General features: G+C 36.2%; 1 protein-coding gene across 1 annotated transcript in view; it reads left to right on the plus strand.

Annotated features, from left to right (window-relative positions):
* PLEKHH2 (pleckstrin homology, MyTH4 and FERM domain containing H2) overlaps positions 1 to 23,272 on the plus strand; it is a 141,726-nt gene that overhangs the window by 1,552 nt on the left and 116,902 nt on the right. The window contains exon 2 of the mRNA XM_074286700.1: positions 2,726 to 2,784. The gene's annotated coding sequence lies outside the window, so the exon portion shown is untranslated. The remainder of the gene's footprint in view (positions 1 to 2,725; positions 2,785 to 23,272) is intronic.

Raw genomic sequence — 23,272 nt, forward strand, 5'->3', positions numbered from 1 at the left:
AATTTTACATATAAGTTAGAATGGAAGTTTCTTAAGGGCAGGGAATATTTCATTTTTGTCTTTGTACCCTATACTTAACAAATACTGATTGAATTTCATGTTAAGGGCAAAATTAAATTTTAATCTATTTATTTTATTGCAAGATTCTTACTATCTTAATGAGATACTTGTTATTTTTCATCTGAATCTATAATGACATTCATGTAGGGAATTCCCAGTGTGGAAACTCCCTCCATAGTCAGAAGGGTAAGTTTTCTGTACCTTATAGTCTTAGAGAGTTGCCTTGTGCTGAGACTGACCTGCCCAAGGTCACACATCTAAAATGTCTTATAATCAAGACTGGAACCTCTGTCTTCTGAGTCTACGGCTAACCCTCAATTTGTTATATTATACTGCCTTTCAAGCTGTTGTCAGTTATATCAAAATCTTTTTTTTTTTTTTTTCCCTGAGGCTGGGGTTAAGTGACTTGCCCAGGGTCACACAGCTAGGAAGTATTAAGTGTCTGAGACCAGATTTGAACTCCTGAATTCAGGGCTAGTGCGCTATCCACTGCGCCACCTAGCTGCCCCCAGTTATATCAAAATTACTGGGTTACCTATTGTGTGGTACAGAAATGGTGAGGGGTCACCATTTAATTTAAAAAAAAAAAAAAAAAAGCTAGAGAGATCTCTAGAATAAAACAAAGTTTATTGTACATTCTTATCCCACCCCTCGAGCACACAATCAAAGGGAGGAAGCACTTTTAATCCCTAATGCAAAACACGCCCTCCCACCACTGACCCTCATCCTCATTGGCTGAGAGTCTTACATTCTAAACTCGAAATCTACTCACGAAATTCAACTTGACCCATAAGTACATAATTGCCCATATTTGACTGGAATAGGGAGGAAATGATGTCCTGGGAGGATAGCGGGAAGGGGACTCAAGTATGCCTTTGACTCAATCCTCAAAGTCCTTCAGGCCTACTCAAACTGAAGTAGATGAAGCCTTACTCGATTTTCACAACTGTCTTGAAAGATCTCACCTCATCTCATTCACTACCTTCTGTCAACACTCCATCCCAGTTCAGTCTTTTTAGTATTGGTTGTACCTTTATTCATAGCCCATGATTCATTAGTAAAAGAGAGTACTCCTTGTTGGCCACTGCCACTTCCAGACTTTCTCTCTGCCCCCTAATTCAGTAACCTAAACTTTGAGGCTCATTCAGCCCAAATTTATAACCAATCAAGATTCTGGTAGCTGCTACTCCCAGAACATCCTTCTTCAGAAACTTAGTTCCTTGTTCATAGTCTTTCTCACCTCCACACCTTCTGCCTTCATATTAGGGAACAGCAGTATACTTACTTAAGACTCCCCCAAATGCTTTTAATGTTCAAGTTCCTCAGTCTACTCCATTCCCATGACCTCCTCCACTCTGCCTCAGCTGCATGTAAAGATGTTTATACCTTTGATCTTGCCCACAAATTCTCCACTTTCATCTGAAACTCTGTAATCTGATAATAATCTTTTATCATTCCATCTGCCTTACACTCCTAACCCGGTCCTCCTCATGATCTTCCCTTCCATCCCTGAGTGCCTTACCCTAAGGGGTAATGAGGCCATTACACCTACACTGACTACACTTTGTTCCTTTCCTCTTCTCAACCCTGTAGGGAACCAGTTTGACTATTTTGTCCTGTATACTTGAATGCTTTGTATCCTTATCTTTGATCGTCCCCCCATTTTGGATTACTCCTACCACGTGCTGCCTTCACCACTAAACCATCCATTGCACTTCAACTTTTTGACATAGAATCTTAGCTGGACCCTCGCTACAATCCTGCTATATATCTCTCTAATTGGTTCACTTTCCATTTGACCCCAGAAGTTAGTCCAAACCTTTTCACCCTCATTCAATCTTTCTATGGCACCCTCTTGCCCTATAAAGACCTTACCTTACTTCACAGAAACAACTGAGGCCATTCAAAGCCAAATCCCTCTTCCTTCTGATCTCACTACATCCACCAGTCTATGCCATTATCTCTATTCCTTCATCTGTTTTTAACATGAAGCAGTAACTTTTCTTTCCAAGGCAAACCCCACAATTGCACAACCTTGACCCTAGTCCATCCCATCTCCTCCAACAGACTGTCCCTTTATCATCCTCTCATTAATCTCAAATCTTTCCTCTCTAATAGGCTACTTCACTGCTGTCTATAAAGACTCCCATATTTCCTCCATTCTTTAAAAAAAAAAAAAAAAATCCTTATTTTATCTCACTGTCCCTGCTCACTATATTGATACTTCTTTTCATGGCTAAACTTGAGAAATTCATCTACAAGTGATGATTTCATTTCCTCTCCTAACCCTTCTAAAGCCTCTGCAATCTGTCTTCTGGTCTCATCCATCATTCAGCTTAAGGCAATGCAGAGGCTCCATACACCATTCCTCCATTTATTTCCAAATCCACTCAATCCCCCTCTTTCTTTTGTGCCCACTGGAGCTTCAGTTCTGTTTTTAACAAACACTGCTTCATATTCAACCTGTGCCTTCCTCTCAAAAATTGCTTCATTTATAATTTGTACATAATTTTCTCTATTCATGTTGTTTCCCCAAGGAGAATGTAAATTCCTTGAGGGCAAAAGAATTATTTTGTTGTTCCCAGAGTGTATCTAGCACAGTGGTTGGCACACAAGTAGGTACTTTTTGTGGACTTATTAATTGCTTATTTCTCCCATTTTACAGATGAGAAAAGTGAGATTCAAAGACTGAGCCCATCATGACATAGAAGGAAAGTGTAACAGGTAGGATTTGATCTCAGGTCTTCCTGATTCCAAGGCTGGAATTGTGCATTGATAAAAGACCTGTATGTAGGATCAAGTTTTTTGTTGTTGTTGTTGTTGTTCTTAAATATAAGTATGCTTTCAATAATTAAATTCAAAACAGTAAGTAGATATTATGTGGCTAGACCTGAGGTAGTAATTGGGAAATATGACATAGTCTCTGCCCTTATAAGCTTAAAATTTGTTTTGGAAGGCAAGACTAACACATGAAAAGGAAACAATATAGTGTCATCTAATAAAGTATTTTGGTGGAGCACAGAATGCAGGTACTCTAACAGGAGTGGAAAGAGTGGAGGGCCCAGAAGAGCTGAACAGCTTTGCCTCTTGCTGGTTGTGGAGTTTTGAGAAGATAATTTATACTTTATTAATTTCAACCTCATAACCTATAAAAGGGAAAAAATAATATTTGTCCTACTTCAAAGAGTTATTGAAAAGATAAAATGAGATGTCAGCATTCAAATTATTTTAATGAAAAAGTATTTACATATATATTTATACATCACCATAAAGAAATGAAGCATCTTTAAATATACCATCATTCTGTAATACCTTGTTTCTCCACTATGTGGTGCCAAAGAACTGGATAATTTTAAACCTTTTAAAAGATATTTGTGACTTTTTCTGGAGAACAATTCAGTAATATGTAGCAAGATCTATAAAACTGTTCATACTGTTTTTCCTGGCAAATAGGAGTCACTCTTAGGCCTGACTACTCCTGAAAAAAATTCAGAATATCATAGGCTCATAAAAGTTAAATGGGTCTTTAAAACATCTAATCCAAGACCCCTCCCTCATAATAATTTCAACATTTGGTAAATATTGTGTATTTACTAGTTCCAAACCATGACTTTTCTAGTCATACACGTTCCTAATGTCATTGACCCTTTTTTTGACCACAAGTCATTCTGTTAATATGCTGCTATCTATTTATACCCATCAAACTTCAGGTTACCTGAAAACAATCAGCAAGCATCATTAACTATTTATTGAAAATTTATAACTGTGCTCTAGGTAAAAAGAGACCCTTTCTCAAGGAGCTTATATTCTAATTGGGAAACAACCATAAACAACTATAAATTTATAAGGAATATGAAGGATAAATGGGAGTAATGTAAGAAAGAAGGCACTCGTCAAGAAGGTTGGATATGAACTGAATCTTGAAGGAAGCCCAGAAAGCCAAGGGATAAGGAAGAACATTTCAAGCATGGGAGTCAGCAGTGAAAAGGCATGGAGTCAGGAGATTGTCTTGTTCAAGGAACAGCAACTAAGCCAATATCACTGTATCACAGAACATGTAGAAGAGAATAATGCTAGTTAAGTATAAGGAGACAGATTGGGAAAGATTTAAAAACCAAACAGGATTTTATATTTGATCCAAGAGCCAATAGGAAAGTCCCTAGAGTTTATTGGAGGTGGGGGATGCCAAGAACATGATATGATCAGACTTGATCTTTAGGTAGATCATTTTGACAAATGAGTAGAAGATGGACTAAGGAGAAGAGAGTCTTGAGATAACCAGTAGACAAAGGTCCAGAAGTGATATGATGAAGGCCTATAATTTTGATTCATCTGAGATCATGGTATTCCAGAGATTCAGGAAGTAATTTGGAATCATTGAAATGCACAATTTGTCAAATCCTCTCTTCCCACTTTCCTGCTCCAATTCAACTCTGAGTCCTACTCATTGCCCATCTGTAGGGCCTGTCCTAAGTAATATCTGTCACTTATCAAATTTATTACATTTAAGCCTACTTTAATACATCTAGGCACTGAGGATACAGTAACAAAAATGATCATTACCTACCATCCAGGAATTTATACTCTATAGGAGATGATTTATACAAGTAGAAATATACAAAATATTTACAAAATTCAGACAAGGTAATTATTTAGAAAGAGGGAAGCATTAACAGCTTGGCAGAAGAGGGATCAGGAAAGGACTTTTACTAATTAATCTGGGGTGTGAATGCTACTATAAGAGGTAAAGGGGAGGAAGGAATGCATCCCAGCCTGTTGAAATGCATTGAGAGGAAGGATGCAATGTTTTCTAGAAGAACAACAAAAAGGTTAATGTGGTTGGACTATAGAATAGAAATAATGCATAAAGATGTCTGAAATGTATGTAGGAGTCAAGTTATAAGGAACTTAAAATCCATATGATCCTAAAGATAATAAATACTGGGATTTAGGGGGTAGGGGATATGATTAGAATTATGATTTAGGACAATCACTTCAGTGAATGTATGAAGGATTTGTTGGAATAGAGAGTAGAAGGAAAATTAAAATACTTAAAATAGTTCAGACAAGAAGTTGGCCAGTAAATATTAAGTACCTACTGTGTGCTAACAACCACTGTGCTAGAACATAGAGCAAGAACCCTGCTCTTGAATTCACAGTATAATGGAGGAGATGGTATGGTACTAAGAATATATTAACAAGATGTATACAGAATAAATTGAAAATAATCAACAAAGAGAAAAGCATTAGAATCAAGATGTGATGAGGACCTGAAATAAGGTGCTTACCCTGTAACTGGAGAAAAGAATATGAGGTGCTATAGAGATAAAATCTATAAGAGCTTGCAAAAAAATGAGTACATGATGTAAGGAGAGATACAAAGCCAATGATGACTCCAGGTTTTCAAACCTGAGTGATTGGAAGGATAGTGGTACCTTTAACATAAATAGGAAGTTCCAAAGACAAGAGTGTGGAAAAAGAATGAGGTCCATTTTGACTGAGTGTGAGATGTCTAGAATAGCCAATCTAAAATGTCCAATAATCAGTTGATGTTATAAATTGGACTTAAGAGAAAACCCTAAGCTGGATATATAAAATCTTGGACTCAGTTGACAACTTCCTAGATTTTATCTATCCAACCTCAGGTTTTCTCGAGTCCCAGTCCAAATCTACAGACTACTGGACATTTTAGACATGTAAACAGCAGGTGGCACTGTAAGGCAAGGTTTGAGAAGAAAGATGTTCTTTTGGCTTTCTTCTCCCACCAGGTAAATGGGACCCATAGATATTTTCCAGACCACGCTTAGGGGACATGACCTTCCCTTCATCTCCACCTCTACTTTGTTCCTTCTGGGAAAAGGCATATTATTTCCTGATGTTGCTAATATTCAAAGCTAGGTCTCCCCAAATCCAAAAAACCTCTGTCTACTTACTACACCACACTCCTTCTCTTTCTGCTATTTTAAGAGTTTTTAAAAATTATTCTTTAAAAATCATGACTATAAAATTTTCTCATAATTAATTCCCCAGCTGGAGATCTCTGGAATTCTGGACAGTGGCCTGATCCTCTGACCTCATTTTGTTTTCTCTATACCAGTGACTTACACATTTAAATTATAGACATAAATCACAAAGACATTATGATCAATTATGTTTCCTATGAAAAAGTCAAGAGATAGAAACAGATTAGAGAAATAGAGGGAAAATTTAAAAACAAAATCTTACATTCTAGTAATGGGCACTGAGAAGGGTTTGGAGGAAATAAACTTCTTATTGTTCTTTAAAGGGACAGAAATATTCATCAGTCTTTAATCTTGGAATCTACATAGCAAACACTTGCAGAGGCTTCTCTCTCTACAACAAACATTGCTCCACTGACACTGTTACAATTAGCGCTATTCTTTCTGCTACTATCCACTCATCTCCTTTCATAGCTGCCAAAGTCTTTTAAAAACTCTAGGCCTATCAATAATTACTGTATTAAAATTAAAACATCTTAGTATTATTATCAAAGTCACTTTCATCTTGAGGACCATCTAGGATTGTCAGTGAATCTTGGTCCACACTTTAGAAAACTGCTGCTATAAACCTAAGATGCTATGATCTCTAAAAATCAATAAAAAATGGAATTTTATGCTTGCTCCATCTCCCAACAGTTATGAAAGCAGTGATGTGATCGGGCTGCTCAGAATTTGCTAGAAACAAATCATGGCAGTACAAAGAGTACTGGTTTTGGAATCAGAAGACATGGCTAGGTTCAAATCCCACTTCTGCCATGTGGTTAGTACCTGTGTAAGGTCCTATCCAGTTCTATTTTAATTACCCTGTGATCCCATTCCTCATTTTGAAGCTGGCATGAGCAAGAGCAAGGTCCATTATGTCTCTTCTAGACTCAATCAAATCCATAAGATCTGTTGACTTGTAAACAAATTCATGATCAAAAGAAGTCTTTTGTCAGACCTAGTGTCCTGGTTTTTTACACACAAAATGATCAAATATAGTGTTCAAAACAAGGGCAATACAGGCATACCTCACTGGGTTTCACTTTATTGACATTTACAGAGAGTGTGGATTTTTTTGGAGTTTGTTTTAACAGAATGTTTCTGACAACCCTGATTGAAGTAAATTTATCAGTGCCATTTTTCCCCAATAGCATGTCTCATTTTATATTTCTTTGTCACATTTTTATCATTCTTGCAATATTTTGAACTTGTTCATTATTATCATATCTGTTATAATGATCTGTTTTCAATGATTTTTGATGTTACTATTGCAATTTTTTTGGGGTGCCACAAACTGTGCCCACATAAAATAAGGAACCTAATCAATAAGTGTTATGTATATTCTGACTCTCCCCCTGTAATGTTCTCTTCTCTAAGTCGTAATCATTCTCTTGGGGGCAGGTTTCTTGGGGAGCTTCTGGAGGCAGCCTTAGTTTCAGTTGAGTTCAATAAACCCAAATGCATCCAAGAGTTAAAGTCCTTTATTGTCTCTTCCAAAATCTTATCTCCTTCACTTGGGACTCAGCTAGTTTTCTGGAGGCCTTCCTCTCTCCTTGGTTCCCGAGACCTCTTGTCCAAATGTCTCCAGCCAGCACAAATGTAGAAGTGGGAATGAATCTTGATTCTGAATCTCCTCCCAGAGAGTGAGCTTGTGGGTGGGCTTGTGAATCTCCTGGAAGTCAATCCTAGTTGTGAATCTCCTGGAAGTTCCCTAAAGTTCTCCCGAAATTGTAAGAACTTCTCGATTATATGTATTATATGTACCACACCAATCATTATATCAGCACTTTTTAGCAAGAAAGTATTTTAATAAAGGTATGTACATTATTTTAGACATAATGTTATTACACACTTGATAAAGGTACAGTATAGTACAAATATAGCTTTTACATGTACTGAAAAACAAAAAATTTCATGTGACTATTTTATTCCAAAATTCACTTTCTTGAAATGGCGTGGAACCAAATCCACAGTATCTCCAAAGTTTGCCTGTAGTCTGATTATTATAGTCAGATAACATCTGGACTGAAATGTTCAGTCCTGGGAGCCACATTTTAAGATGGACATTGACAAATTAGAGCATGTCCTGAGGAGAGCAACCAGGATGAAGAATGATCTTGAAATCATGCAATACAAGGAATGCTAAAGGAACTAAGGATGTATAGCCTAGAGAAAATAACATTTAGAGAAAACATTGATTGCTGTCCTCAGATATCAAAAGTGCTGTCACTTATAAAAAATAATAAAATGATTCTTCATTGCTTTAGAGGGCAGTATTAGGGCCAATGGTTGTAAGTTAGATGGAAACTGGAATTGTCTCCATATGAGGGAAAATTTTCTATTAAGTACAATTGTCCAAAAATGGAAAGTTATATGTTAAGTATGAAAACAAAGTAGGTGTTAATATGCCTTCTGAGCATAAGTAGCTGCCACCTCAAGGTAAACTTTGAATTAGCTGAAATATAAATAAGGTTCTTTAGAAATACATCCCATTATAGACTTCATTATTTTTTAAGGACTTTATTTTATTTTTACATTATGGAAATTTCCGGACATACTTCCATCATCATGGAATTGAATTATTTCTTGTAACAACCCCCCCCCCCCAGCAACTTTTAAAAATTGCATTCTCTAACAATATACTAGTAGCCTTTAGTTTGAAGGACTAATTTCATGGGACTCTCTTCTCATTGGTGGAGATTTATTACTCAGTTCCTCACATATTTGTGAGGGATGGGAAGAGCCTGGAGAGAAGAGAGATCTGGCATCTTTTGACTTCCATTTTTGAGAAACAAGACACAGAATTTCAACTCCTCTTCAGGTCCATGAAGAGAGAAACTATAAGAAGAAACTGACGTGTAGAATGCCAACCATGTCCCTATTTACTCTAAAGACTTTGGGGATTTTTTGCTTGGGCAAAATCTGAGAATATTTGTCTTGGTTGAGCTGAGTTATCTGTCTCAATAGGAGAGATTATTTACTCTATATATGTCTAATATATGTGTTATACATATAAAGATATATATGAATACACACACACTTTCTCTGATTTAGATTTTGCTATAGTTTTAGATAAATGAATTTATTTGCTGTATATTGTGGAGCTAGTATATGGTAGAAAAAAGAACAAATCTTGGATATATTTCTTGGGGCACTCCTTCCCCATTAAGGAATGGTCATCAGGAATTCAGCTTGAACCAAAAAATTACTTCCCTTAGACTAAGACTATTTAAGGAAAAAAGCAGATAAAGTTTTAGCTTGGAACTCCCTCTTTCTGAGAACAAAGTGGCCTTTGGCCCCAATCTTCTTCTTCCCCTCTTGGTTAAGAATCATTCTCCTTTGGAGAAGGGCAGGGAATGAAATGTTGGACATGTCTATCTCATTGGCTTGATGTCAATATAGAACTAAGGGCAAAATAAAGTTTGACTCTTAATTATTGGAAAAGTATATGAAATGTCTCTGATCCAACCTGTGTCCAGGAAATTTCCTGGCTCCATCCACAGCATGTTTATATGACAAGGGCAATTAACTTTTCTCTGATCACATGGGTTATTGAAAATAAAATTAAAAAGAACCAATATGTCTAAACATTTAATAAACACCCACTCTGTACCAGAAAGTACTGGGGTATAGAAAAAGAGTCAAAAAAAAAAAAAAAAAAAAAGTTCCTGCTTTTAAGGAGCTCACAGTCTAATGGGAATGACAACATGAAAACAATCATATATAAACTATGCTATATACAAGGTAAATTGGAGATAATCAACAGAGGAAAGATACCTTAAGAAGGATCAGGAAAAGCTGCTTAGAGAGGGTGGGATTTTAGCTGGGACTTAAAGGAAGCTCTTCATTCTTAGAGTGATTAACCAAATCATCTTTAAACCTCCCACTTCTTTAGGGTAAGTTAGGGACAGTTGCAAATTCCCTGTTTGCATATGTCTAGGAGAAGGGGAAAAGAAAAAGAGTTCTTGGGATATGGGTGTACTTCTAGACTCTGGCTCTAGACCTCTGGATCCCTGGATCAATGCCTCTTCAGTGTTTCATGATGCCTAATAGTAAAAAATTTTAGGCTCCATTTTGGTACAATTTTTTCCTCCTCCTGGTCAGACAATGACTTTTGCACTGTTTGTCTTTGTCACAACAGATGGAAGTAAAAATTACAGTTCCTGGCAATAGAGGGGCCCATAGCTATTCATCCCTACTGCAGTATCTCTCTCATAGCCATTGAAATGATAATTAATTTATGAAATTATGAAATAGAACATGCATTCCTGATTCTTTAGGTAGTCTTTGGAAAAGACGACAATGGCAGTAGGGCATGAAGTTGCAACAACTTTAATAAAAGCACCAGAGTGAACAGTCACAGACATTCAGAGACAAGCAACAAAAAGATGGGGAGGGGTTCAGAGCATGAGATCAAGGAGAGAGAGGGAAGGAAGGCAGACAGCATGATGAAAAGGATAGGCAGGGGAGGAATGATAACTATTCAAGTAACCATGGATTGGATTTGGGAGCACGGGCAGCATAGACCTGTAATTCCAGTCTTCTCTCAATTGTAATCCTTCTCTGGGAGGAGATCTCTTTTCTATGAATCCTTTTCTCTGTGAGCAGGTTTCTTGGGAGGCTTCTGGAGCCTCCAGACAGAGTGAAGGTAGAATCTTGAATCCTCTTCTTCCTGAATCCTGGCTCTGAATCTCCTCCAGGTCCCTGAAGTTCTCTTGGGAAATCTTGTCCTCCCCCAATCCCAACTCTATCTTCCAGACTCAATGTTCCTCTTTTTATCCTCCTAGAGAATGTGCTTTTGGGTACTCCCAGGGGCTTGTGAGAACTCCTTACTGACCAATGAGCAAGCACATTTAAAGTATTCCTTCAAAGGTGTAAACTCCCTTAAAGATTTGAACTAAAGGTGTGAACTCTGAGCTAGAGAATTGCCAAGTACCGACTTACCACCTAGTTAGAACCTAACATAGACCCAAATGGAGATTGAATGGGAAAGAAATGGCAGGGAAAACAGACTAATTCTTATCAGTTGCCACTTCAGGATTAATTCATCCATATTATCAAATTACCTCAGAGTATTCATTCAATAAAACTTCAAAGTTGACATATCCATGTCATCTCAAAATTATCAGCACCACTTGCCAATCTGGTTTTATTGTGGATATCTAGAACTTGCCTAAAGTTTATATATTATAGAACCCCCCCAAAAAAAGACCTTATGGTAAAACCTAGATGGTTTTCCCTGATTCAGCATACATTACTAGGATGTGATTTGGGTTAATATATAATACAATTTGTAAATTTGGGCTTTAGGACAGTTTATATGTGACTTCTAGATTCCCCTTTGCAGACTTACTTCCTGCTATTGCTACTTTATACTAGCTACTTACAAACTCACTACATTGACTAGAAGATAGGAAAGTCAGGGGGACCAGAACAAGGTAGAATTTTAACACAGCACCATTAGCTTCTTAAGAGCAGCAAATGTTCAGCTTGCTTACCCCTGTCTCCTTCCACTGCCTTCATCTTGGCATATGGGAACTAAGGGAATAGATGGGTAATAAACCTATAATTTTCCTGGGAGAACCAAGACTTTGTGCCAGTACTATAATTCAAGTGTTGGAAACATTTTGAACCCTTTTAGTAGGGGAAAAAAAAGGATTTAATTTAGCACCTCAGTGCAGAGCATAGTGCTTGGCATATAATAGGTTCTTCATAAACTCAAGTTGACTAATTGGAATGGCTACTCCATAAATTTCTCAAGGGCAAAAAGAAAAAGAAAAAGGGCAGAGAGAGTAAGGCAGACCCCTTCTATCCTCTCCAAGACTGCTTCTTCCATGTGTTCTCCAAGGTGCTCTCTCTGAATAGGAGGAAAGACAGTTACAACCTCCCAGTGGGAAAGAAAAGAAAAAATAATGGTTGCCAGAAATGCTATACTATCCTTCACTCTCTCCTGCAGAAGTCATAATTCTGGGCCCTTCAAGGGGGCCCAGTATCAGTTTTTGTATCAGTACAAATAAGAGGATCTACTATGGGCACTCAGGCTTGGACACTGGTTATACCTTATTGTAATCATTGCAGATATTTATTTTTCCACATACTTTACTTTGTATCATTTTACACAAATATTTCTGTTTTTCTGAATTCCTCAAATTCATCATTTCTACATAGCAATATTGCATTACTTTCTCAGTTTGGTCAACCATTCCTTGGTTGATGGGCACCAGTTTGTTGCCAATTGATTGCTATCACAAAAAAGGGATGCAATGAATATCTTGTAGGTCCAGAAGCTTTCTTCCCATTTTTTTGCTGGTGTATGTCCAGTAATGAGATTCTGGAGTCAAAGGGTTTAAACAGTTATTTTTCTCACATAATTCCATGTTGTTTTCCAGTACTGTCAGACTGATTCATAGCTCCATCAGCAGAATACCAACATGGCTGTCTTCCCACAGTTCTCCCAACATTGACTGTTTCCATTTTTAAAAATTATCTTTTGATAGGTGGGAGCAGAAATCTCTTTTATTTGCATTTCTCTTAATTTGTATTGCTTTTTATTATAGCTTTTTAAATACAAATCATATGCAAGGGTAATTTTTCAACACTGACCCTTGCAAAAACTTCTCTTTCAACTTTTCCCCTCCTTCCCTCCACCTCCTCCCCTAGATGGCAGGTAGTCCCATACATGTTAAATATGTTTAAGAATATGTTAAATACAATATATGTATACATATTTATACAGTTATCTTGTTTCACAAGAAAGATTGGATTTAGAAAAAAAGGTAAAAATAACCTGAGAAGAAAAAATAAAATGCATTTCTCTTATTATTAATGATATGGAGCATGTTTTTTATGTGACCATTAACAATTTTGCATTTATTCTTTTGAAACCAATTTTGATAACTTTGTTCCAATACAGATTGTTTCCCTTGGAAATGTGCTCTACCTAAACTTTAAGATTTAGATCTGAAAGGTGAGAGCTGAAAGAACAATTCTTTCAGGCTGCCCACTTTATAGATGAAAAACCTAGGGCTTAGAGATGGGAAATGATTTAGCCAAGATTACACAGGTAGTAAGTAGTAGAAGGAGGATTGAAACTCCATATCTAATTTTATTATTGTAAGCAGTGATTCTGAACTATATTTCATGACTTTGCCTAGAACTGCTCTTCTTCCTTCCAAACAGAAATTCTACTGTAGGTCTAATTCCTACTATTTTTTTTTTCTCCTTTGGTTGTCAGTCTGCTCACCTCTGATGTGACTCTTGGACTGCTCCTAGTTTAGCCACTTATAGGGTAATGATTCTTTGATCTGCCTGGTCTCCCTTCCTTCCAGGCCTGTTTCCCCTCCCCTCCCACAAGCTTGCACTGACTTTTTAGCATTACCTCATTGGGAAGCAACTTTTTTTGTGTTGTAGGCCCTCTGTAATTCTTATCACTGATGTGAAGGTATTAAGTTAAATTATTTTTTCCTCCTGAAAGAATGCAAGTGTTTCCAACTCTTAACTTATGGCATCAGGTACAAAGCCTTGGTTCTCCCATTCAACCTACAGTTCTATTACCCATCTATTCATCTAATTCGCATAGGCCAAGAGGGAGGCAATACCATCAAAAGCTGGATATTGAGGGAGACAGGGCTGTTATACCTTGTGCCTAATTTATTATAATTTTTGAACTAGGGAATACAATGATAGCATTTTAAAGTTTACAATGCCCTGTACAAATATTATATCATTTGACCCTTATAACAACCCTGGTAAGGTAAGGGCTACTATTATCCCTATTTTACAGATAAGGAAACTATATATATATATATATATTTTTTTTTTTAACTGTCTTTTTTTTTTTCTATTTTCTTGTCTACTTTTCCTTTCTACTGTAATGCCTACACGACAAAAGGACAGTTATTCTAAGGGACTGTGGTGAGATCATATTTTAGTTAAGGAAACATAACAGTCTTGGATGAATGACACAATATAGTTATTTGGGGGAATTTCAGTTATCTAGACATCCACTAGAACAGTGGAATATTTGTTCTTTCTTTCTTTCCTTCATTTTTCTTCCCTCCTTTCCCCCCTCCATTCCTCTATCCTTCCCTCCCTCCCTCCCTTCCTTCCTTCCTCCCTTCCTTCCTTCCTTCCTTCCTTCCTTCCTTCCTTCCTTCCTTCCTTGCTTCCTTCCTTCCTTCCTCCCTTCCTTCCTTCCTTCCTCCCTCCCTCCCTCCCTCCCTCCATTCCTTTCCTCCATTCCTCTATCCTTCCCTCCCTCCTTCTTCTCTTCCTTCCTTCCTTCTTTCCTTCCTTTTCTTTCTTCCCTCCTTCCTTTCTTCCTTCCTCCCTCCCTCCCTCCCTCTCTTCTTCCCTCTCTTCCTTCCTTCCTTCTTTCCTTCCTTTCCTTTCTTCCCTCCTTCCTTTCTCCTTTCCTTCCTTCTTTTTCTTTTTCTTTTTTTCTCTCTCTCCCTTCCCTTTTTCTTTTTCTCTTTCTTTTTTTTCTCCTTCCCTCTTGCCCCCTTCTCAGAAGCAGAACAATAAATAACTTTTTGACTTGACTTAGTGATGCTATCAACCTTCAGAAAGTGGAGGGAAATAAAGGGAAATTCTTCTGTAGATCTAATTCCTACTAATTTTAATTCTCACTAACAAGGAGGAACTTGTTACTGGAGTTGAAATGATAGAAGTCTTGTGTGGGAGGTGAGGGCAGGAAAAGTGACCACTTTCTTCAGAATTTGTGATAGGGGAAAGGAAATCTTGATAAAGTCTTGGTATACCGTAGATTTTGGCAAAGCAGATTTCAAAGGATTCAGAGTAAAGACTAAGCTCCCATGGAGTAAAATTCTTTGGGGAAGTCAGCCAAGGAGAGATGAGAGGTGCTCAAAAATGAGAAGTAATTCTACTTAAGAGGGAGAATGGTCTAAAGAGACCCATGTGCACACATCCTGAACAACTTAGGCTTACAAAGATGTATGGCAGATGGAAGCAAGATCAGATAACAGAAGAGGAGATCATGACATCAACTTGTAAAAACATGTCAGGAATGCTAAAGCTTAGGATGGACTGAACATGGTAAGAGAGTCTGAGGACAAAAGATCTATAACAGAGGCATCTAGGTATTTGAGTGATTAAAGAGTTAGGTCTAGAATCAGGAAGGCCTGAGTTCAATTCCAGTTTCAGATACTTACTAGCTGAGTGATTTTAGACAAGTCCCTTAATCTATTGCCTTAATACACTAGAGAAGGAAAGGTAAGTTTCTTTGCCAAGAAAATTCTATAGATAATATAGTCCTCTTAGTCATGAAGAGGCAGACATGACTGAATAATAACAACAAAAAGATCTATAATAGTATATACTAAAATATCTCTAAATTTAAGTATTTAAATAATTTTGTGGCTTATTAAAAGTTTGAACAACCATTAATGAATATAAAAAGGGAATTCTGTCATATAATTCAAAGCACAGGACTGCTATATGAATCAGGTTAAGTGAATTTGTTTAAATGCTTGGTTTCTGATGTCATGGGAAAAGGTTAGAAAAAAGCAGAATTCAGTTTTCAGTAGGAAAGCCTAAAATTATGTGAGATCAACTATGGAACAAGTGAGCTTTTAGATGTCTTTTGGGATCAAGAAAATGGAATTTCTGGTATCAAAATAAAGACTCATTATACTTACTAAAATGAAGAAAAATGATGGTATTTCAAATTTTAATGAAATACCTAAGAAAGTACACACACACATACACACACACACACACACACACACACACACACACACACACACATAGAGTCTATTTTACATGGTCTTTTATCATATTTCTTGAAGATTTTCAGACCATTAAACAAATATGATCAAATCTGGTGAATTCAAGTGAATTTTGGATACTTAGATTGGATAATAATATAATTCTTTAGAAAGGATATTCAGTGACTGAGACAGACTCACCAGTTTATAAAATTACAAGCATTTGTAATCTTTCATTATCTCCAGTAATCAAAGAAATTAGAACAAGAAATAAACATCTCATTTTTACTTGGCTTTTCATTTTATATATGAATATATATATATATATGTATATGTATGCATATATATACATACACATATATGTACATTCCATTTTCCCTTCACTTTTTACTTATTATTATTATTATTTTGTAAATAAGAGAGAACTAGAATTTGCCAGATTTAAAGTGAGGAAGACTAAGATTCAAACCCTCTCTTTAATCCATTACTGGGTATTTAACTAGGACAAATCTCTCAACCTTTGTGTGTATGTACATATATACATATATATGTGTGTATATTATAATATATATATAGTTTATTCAGAGTTGTTAATATTTTGTCTCCCCCATCAGAATGTGAGCTCCTTAAGAACCGGGATTATCTTTTGCTTTTCTTCCTACTACCAGTGCTTAGAACAATGCCTGCCATTCAGTAGGAGATTAATAAATATTTATTGACTGACACACTAGATGCTTAATAAATGTGTTGAACTTAATTAAATCAATTGATACTTATTAACAAATACTTATTAAATACCTCTGGTGTATCTAATACCATCCTGGATTATAATATTCTCTAAAATGTAATGTTCTCTGGGATCATATTTCTTGGGGGGCTTCTGAATCTCCCAGACTTCCAAAAGTTTGTACTTCAGCCTCCAGCCACAACAAAGGTGGAAGATGGAATGGCTGTCTCAGCCTTCGAGAACTTCTGGTGCCTTTGTCCTTTCTGGCTCTGAGAACTTCTCCTTATATGTTCCACACTGAGTATACACCAATCATTCTATCATTAGGAAACCATTATTTGTTGTAGGATTAAATCAATGCTAAACTAGATGTAACCACTGTCTCCTCAATTCCACTGACTTAACACCTTGTTTCAAGTTCTGGCCCATAACACTGGATCCCATGGAGAATATAGAAATAGTGACTGCTATAAGAACTTATAAATCTGGGAAAGACTTAGGGAAACAAATGTACAAGCCTTCTGATCTATAGTTGTCTATCAGCTATGCTTTTATCCACTTGTATGTTCTCTCTAACCATATCTTATTCTCTCACCTTTACTACTTGTATCTCTATAGATGACCCATATTTTTGTTTAATATATGCATACCTAGCATAGACATAAACATATATACACTTATATATTTATATATAAAAGTTATTTTCCCCAAAAATATCTGCTTTAGAGTAGACGTTATTTTGGTTTTTATCTAGAACTTAGCATAATGCCTGGCACATACTGTAGTAGGTAATTAGTAAGTGCTTGTTTAATTGATTTTTCTTTAAATGATTTATAAAAATTTATTACACATAAAATAAAATAAAATATGTGATAATTTACTTAGCTCCCCTATCCCTCTATTCTATTCCAGTGGGTTCAAACTCAAATACAAAAGCATCCCTGATGCCCTATGTTGACTTAGATAACCACAAATTAATATTATCTATACTATATTATATTTTTATTTATTTTGTTAAATATTTCCAAGGTGCATTTCAATGGGACTGGAGAAGGTTGACCTCTGGAGCTTGACCCTTCTTCTCTAAACTGTGAAGCTGAGACAATTTAGTCATAAATTAAACCCTAAACCCAAACAATGGGACCACCATTTCCCTTAGGAGAACTGAAGGGACTCTAGGTCAGTTTATTAACTCAAAGTCAAGTTAACCTTGCTAGTGGCCACATTCTAAATTTTATCCAGTTCTAATGAATCAGAGCCCTTTTTTATGTTCTAGTTCTCAGATCACTTAGTGGTTCAAGAAAAAGTCACAGTAAATACTAGATATGAAAAAAGATAAAATGATTTTTAAAAGGCATTAGTGTAGTTCAAGAGCTTCGACCAACCTATGTAAATAAAGTTTTGATTTTTAAAATAGAAAGTAGTTGAAAGGAAAGCCTTTTAGCATTTCCATCTCCTAGAAAAATTGAACTAATACAAAATCATCACTAAAAAAAGAATGTTAAAAAAACTATCAAATCGCATCCATCAGTAAATACATCAACTCCTTATCAATCAGAGATGTGAAGTCAAAAACAGCATCTTTTTTTTTTTATTTTTATTTATATATATATATATATATATTTTATAATATTATCCCTTGTATTCATTTTTCCAAATTACCCCCCCTCCCTCTATTCCCTCCCCCCGACGACAGGCAATACCATACATTTTACATGTGTTACAATATAGTCTAGGTACAATACATGTGTGTGAATATCATTTTCTTGAAAAACAGCATCTTTTTGAAGTATTAGTTTATTTATCAAACATTACTGAAGGTGCCAGAAAAAAAATATTGCCTCAAAAAAAAAAAACCAAAAAAAAAGATATTGAGAAAATAGACCCACAGAGAACTTGCTGATATCCATTCAAACTAGTTCTACCCACAAGCCTTTGTAGAGGCAAGAACAAAGCAACAATAGAAAAATAAAACAACTGAAGAAAAAAAACAAAACCAGAAGAACAAAACAATGCCAAAAGACTAAAACAACAATGATAAAGAAAGGGAAGAGATCACTGTGGGAATACCAACAGTGATGTTCTTTTTGGAAATGAACCATAAAGGCTGGCTCTCTATAGCCCAAGTCTTTCCCCTGAATTCCAATCCCACATCATTAGATGCCTATAGGACATTTTGAATTAGATAATTTGCTGACACCTCAAATTTAACATATCCAAAATTACATTCATTATTTTTCTACAAAATCCACTCTTCTTTCTAACATCCTTATTTCTATCATTTTTCTAATTATCTAGGTTCACAACTTCAGAATCATCCTCAAACCTTCACCCTTATCACCTATTGCATATATCCAAACAGTTGTCAAACATTTTTTCAATTCTAGTTCCATAACATCTTTTACATCCATCTTCTCTCTACATATATTGGTTCAGGTCCTCATCATTTTTTTTTAATCTGGTCTGTTATTACATCCTCCTAAATGGTCCTCTTGTCTCAAGTGTCTCCTCATTTCAATCTGTTCTCTACACAACTTCTGAAGAAATTTTCATAAAACTTGACAGTGTTACCCCCACTACTCAATAAATACCAGTGGCTCCCTATTACCTCTAGGTAACCACTGTCCCAAAACCTATTGGTATGGGACTCCTCAATAAGGTGCAGATGAATTGTATGAAGGGTGGAGTGAAGATAGGTAGAGCATAACTCTTTCTCCCTCCTTCTTTTCCTCCTCCTCCTTCTCTCTCTCTCTCTCTCTCTCTCTCTCTCTCTCTCTCTCTCTCTCTCTCTCTCTCTCTCTCTGTCTCTGGAGTTGAGTTGTTTCCAAAAGGAGAACTCCTTCATTCTGTATTGCCTGGTATATACTTCCCATGTAGAACTTCTCTGATTAATGTTTTGCCACTATTTCATATAAATGGGTTTTCTGTGATAATTGCAACATGGATTCATTGAAGAACTAATATTTGATGGGAAAGAGGTCAAACATTGGATCTAAATCTTGGAGTCCTGCTTCCCCTCGAAAATGACACAGTGATCAGAAGTTACATCTAACCCATTCATATTCCTTAGACTAATAATTTTTAAGGGACAAGAGAGATAAAATTCTACTCTAGTATACTTTCTCTCTGAGGAGAGCAAAGTGGTCACTGGCTACAATTTCCTGCTCCCCTCCTCACAGGAGTTAAAATCTCCCTTGGAGATGAATGGAGAGAGAAAAGGCTAGAGATACTTATTCTGCCTCCCTTTAAGCCTATGATACATGTGGAGGGATGGCCCTTCACTACACATAGAACCACTCCTTGCAAATATAAACTCTTTTAATATTTAAAGCTCTTCAAACCACCTTTTCAGCCTTATTATACGTGATTCACTCCTCTCCCCAAATTTCCCTTATTGCTTAATCTCACACAATTTAATAAACCTCTCATCTTCATGCATTGATTACGTCTTTTCCCACTTCCAGAATGCACTTATTTCCACCAATGCCTCTGGGAATCTTTAGTTTTCTTCAGGTCTCAGCTCCAACACTACTTTCTGTGTGAGACCTTTCTTGGTTTCCCAACTTCTGGTATCTCCCTTCTTGGTTGACATGTATCTCTTTTGAATGAGAAATACCAATACGTGTCTGTGATGCATCATCCATCCATTAGAATGTAAACTCCCTGAGGGCTTTTTATCTTTGTATCCCCTGAAATCAATACAGTGCTGGAAACATTAGACCAGGGATAAAGAAAGGAATTATGATTCCCTTCCATTATAGGGAGCTCTTATATGGAGAAATCCCTTTTACCAATGCAGGTCAGGATCTTCTCGGCAACTTAACAGTTTTAGAGAGTTGCATAGATAAATAGATAGATAGATAGATAGATAGATAGATAGATAGATAGATAGATAAAGATAAGATATTTATTTTCAGACACTAGGCTTATAATGCCGGGAAAACTGAGGCAAGACAAAGATTAGAGAGCTTTTAATGATTTTTTTTTGAAAGGGAGAGATTTACTGGGACAAAATGGATCCATGGTTTGGTCCCAGGACTGAATGAGACTATCGTCTCCAAGAATCCAGCAAACAATGTGAGTTCTCAATAACATATTTATACGCATGGCTCAGATATAGGGGTAGACCCAGGCAGGGGCAGAATCAGAACATAGAGAGTGGGAACATGGACTATCAATCCAGTTCTGACAGGGTGGGGGGAGGCATTCTGATAAATTGGAATTACAGAATGGGGACAGTCATTGGACATTCTGGTGAATCTGATTTCAGATACTTATTAATTAAAATGAGCTGGAGAAAAAAAAAGCCAAACCACTCCAGTATCTTTGCCAAGAAAACCCCAATTGGGGTCATAAACAGTTGAACACAATAGAACAATAATAAATAGAAGACCCTTAATAAATTCTAGTTTGTTGATCTTTTGATTGATACCTACCACATTTGGATTCTCTCAAACCAGGCTACTTGCATACTGGTCCTTTTGTTCATTTCCTCCCCCTTCCAACCTGGGACCCTGAGCTCTTCATGCTACTTCTCACACCCACACATATTTTCCAGATCCATTTTATATATAGTTTTGCCCAGGAGAATGTAAACACCTTGACATTAGGGATTGCCTTGGTTACTTATATTTATACTTTTCCCCCTATTCTGGCATAGAAGAGTATTTAACTTATTAAGTACTTAATATATATTCTATCTACCCCCTCTTTTTCTTTCTTCATTTCTCTCTTTCACTTTCTTTTTATCTCTGTCTTTCCATCTATATCTCTCCTATCTGTCTCTCTTGCCTGTTTCTTTCTTTCTATCTGAATAAGTGGCAATAGTACTTTAAAAGATGAAATTTAAAAAGAATGCCTGGATATAAACATAAACATAAAAATCTGTTATTACAATTTTAAACATTAAAACTTTATTCAACAATTTACATTACTTTGATCTACAAATTTTCTGGTTTTTGTTATCACAATTCTAAACACACTCATGAATCATGTTTCAAAATATCTTCAAAAGGGATATATTTTATAAAATTTGAAAAAGATCACAGATGTGGCTTTTTTTTAAAAAAGGAGGTACCAAGAAGACACTGTAACTGCTGTCCCAAATATCTATTCCCCTTCCCCTTTATAATCTGCCTTTGCACCCAACTAAGACGTATAGAAAGATCAGATTCTATGGTGTCTCTTATTCATCAGGTTTTGTTGTTGTTGTTTTTTTTTTAAGTATCTTACTCAATAGACAAATTATTGTCTTAAAAACTCTTCTCAAACAAATAAAATCATAGATTTAGAAATAGAAGGGATCTTGGAAACCTATTAATCTGACTCCTTCATTTTACTGAATAGGAGTTTACAAGTTTCTTGCTTTGAGTGATTTTCTTAAGGTCAAACAAATTGTAAGTTGTGAAGTCAATACTTGAATCCAGGTTCTTTCTAACCTCAATTCCAACATTCTTTACACTCTACCATGTCTGCCACCCAAACAAAATAATACAAGAATCTGTGGAAAAATAGGACTCTAGAATCAGATGGCATACTCAAATAACATAATTATGAGGATGGACTGCAAAGTATTAACATCTAATAAGGCATAAAAAGTGAGACATTTGCTCACTTATAGTGTTGGCCAGTGTCAACCCTTTTCAGAATCAAGTTGAAGACATATTCCTTAGCAATGGTACGGTTCTCCAAGTGCTTCCATTCATGGATGACCTGGTAATAATGGTATTGAATTCTTAAAGTTGATAAAACCTCCTCACTAATATTCAGAATTATTTGGAAAAATAGTTTAATCATACACAGTTTTTTTTAAAAAATAAAAGAACACAAAATATCATCTTATAGGAGAAGCACATGGCAGTAGTGGGCAACTTAAACTGGCCCAGCTGAGCCTAAAGTAAGAGTTCTTGAACCTTGAATTCCTGAGTTCTTTTTCTTTCTATTGACTTTTCTGAATACAGGTCAAACATTACTGAACTTGAGGAAGGATTTTTCCAGCCCTAGGGTTATCTTATGTATAATCCTGAGTTCCTGAGTTTTTGAGTTCAAGAGTCAAGCCCCAGATGCCCATAGAGAGAGAGACTTCCTTAACAACATTCTTCTCAGAGGAGGAAGATAACTTGTAGCTGGATTGCCCTGCAGCAAAAGATTAAAATCATGCCTTGAGGGGTCAGAAGAGCTAGACCCTGCCAATCTTTCATGATAATGTTATGAGTTGTACAGACAGGGTAGGTCTGAGGTTAATGAGGAGTATTTGTTCAGTGCAAAGTGTTTTTTTATCATTAGAGAGAGACCCAGTGCAATTGCACATTTGAATATTTTATGTTTCCCGTATTTATGTTGGTCAAGAAGCATTTTATAAGTGCCTACCATGTACCATTTATTGTACTAAGCCCTGAGGATATAATGAAGGGTTTTTTTAAAAAAAATAGACAGATGGGGGAGAAATGTTGCAAAAACTATGACCAAACAAGATAAATATAGGATTAATTGGACATAATCAACAGAGGGAAAACATTAGAATTAAGGATCTTCAGGAAAGGCTTCTTGTAAAAAAATGTTGGATGTTAATTTGGACATTTTGTAATTGTTACTGTTGGTTTTTCTTTTTTGAAGAGAACCAGATGTCATGGTGTGATATCTTGATTTGTGAGTGATTGTTAAGTGAGGAAGAGTTGCACAAAGTTGTCAATTCTCTTCCAGAGTCACATTAGTCCATTGACATCACATAAGTCAAGATGACTGGCCAATGATTCAAC

This window comes from Sminthopsis crassicaudata, chromosome 2 (assembly GCF_048593235.1).
Source record: "Sminthopsis crassicaudata isolate SCR6 chromosome 2, ASM4859323v1, whole genome shotgun sequence".
Lineage (NCBI taxonomy): Eukaryota > Metazoa > Chordata > Mammalia > Dasyuromorphia > Dasyuridae > Sminthopsis > Sminthopsis crassicaudata.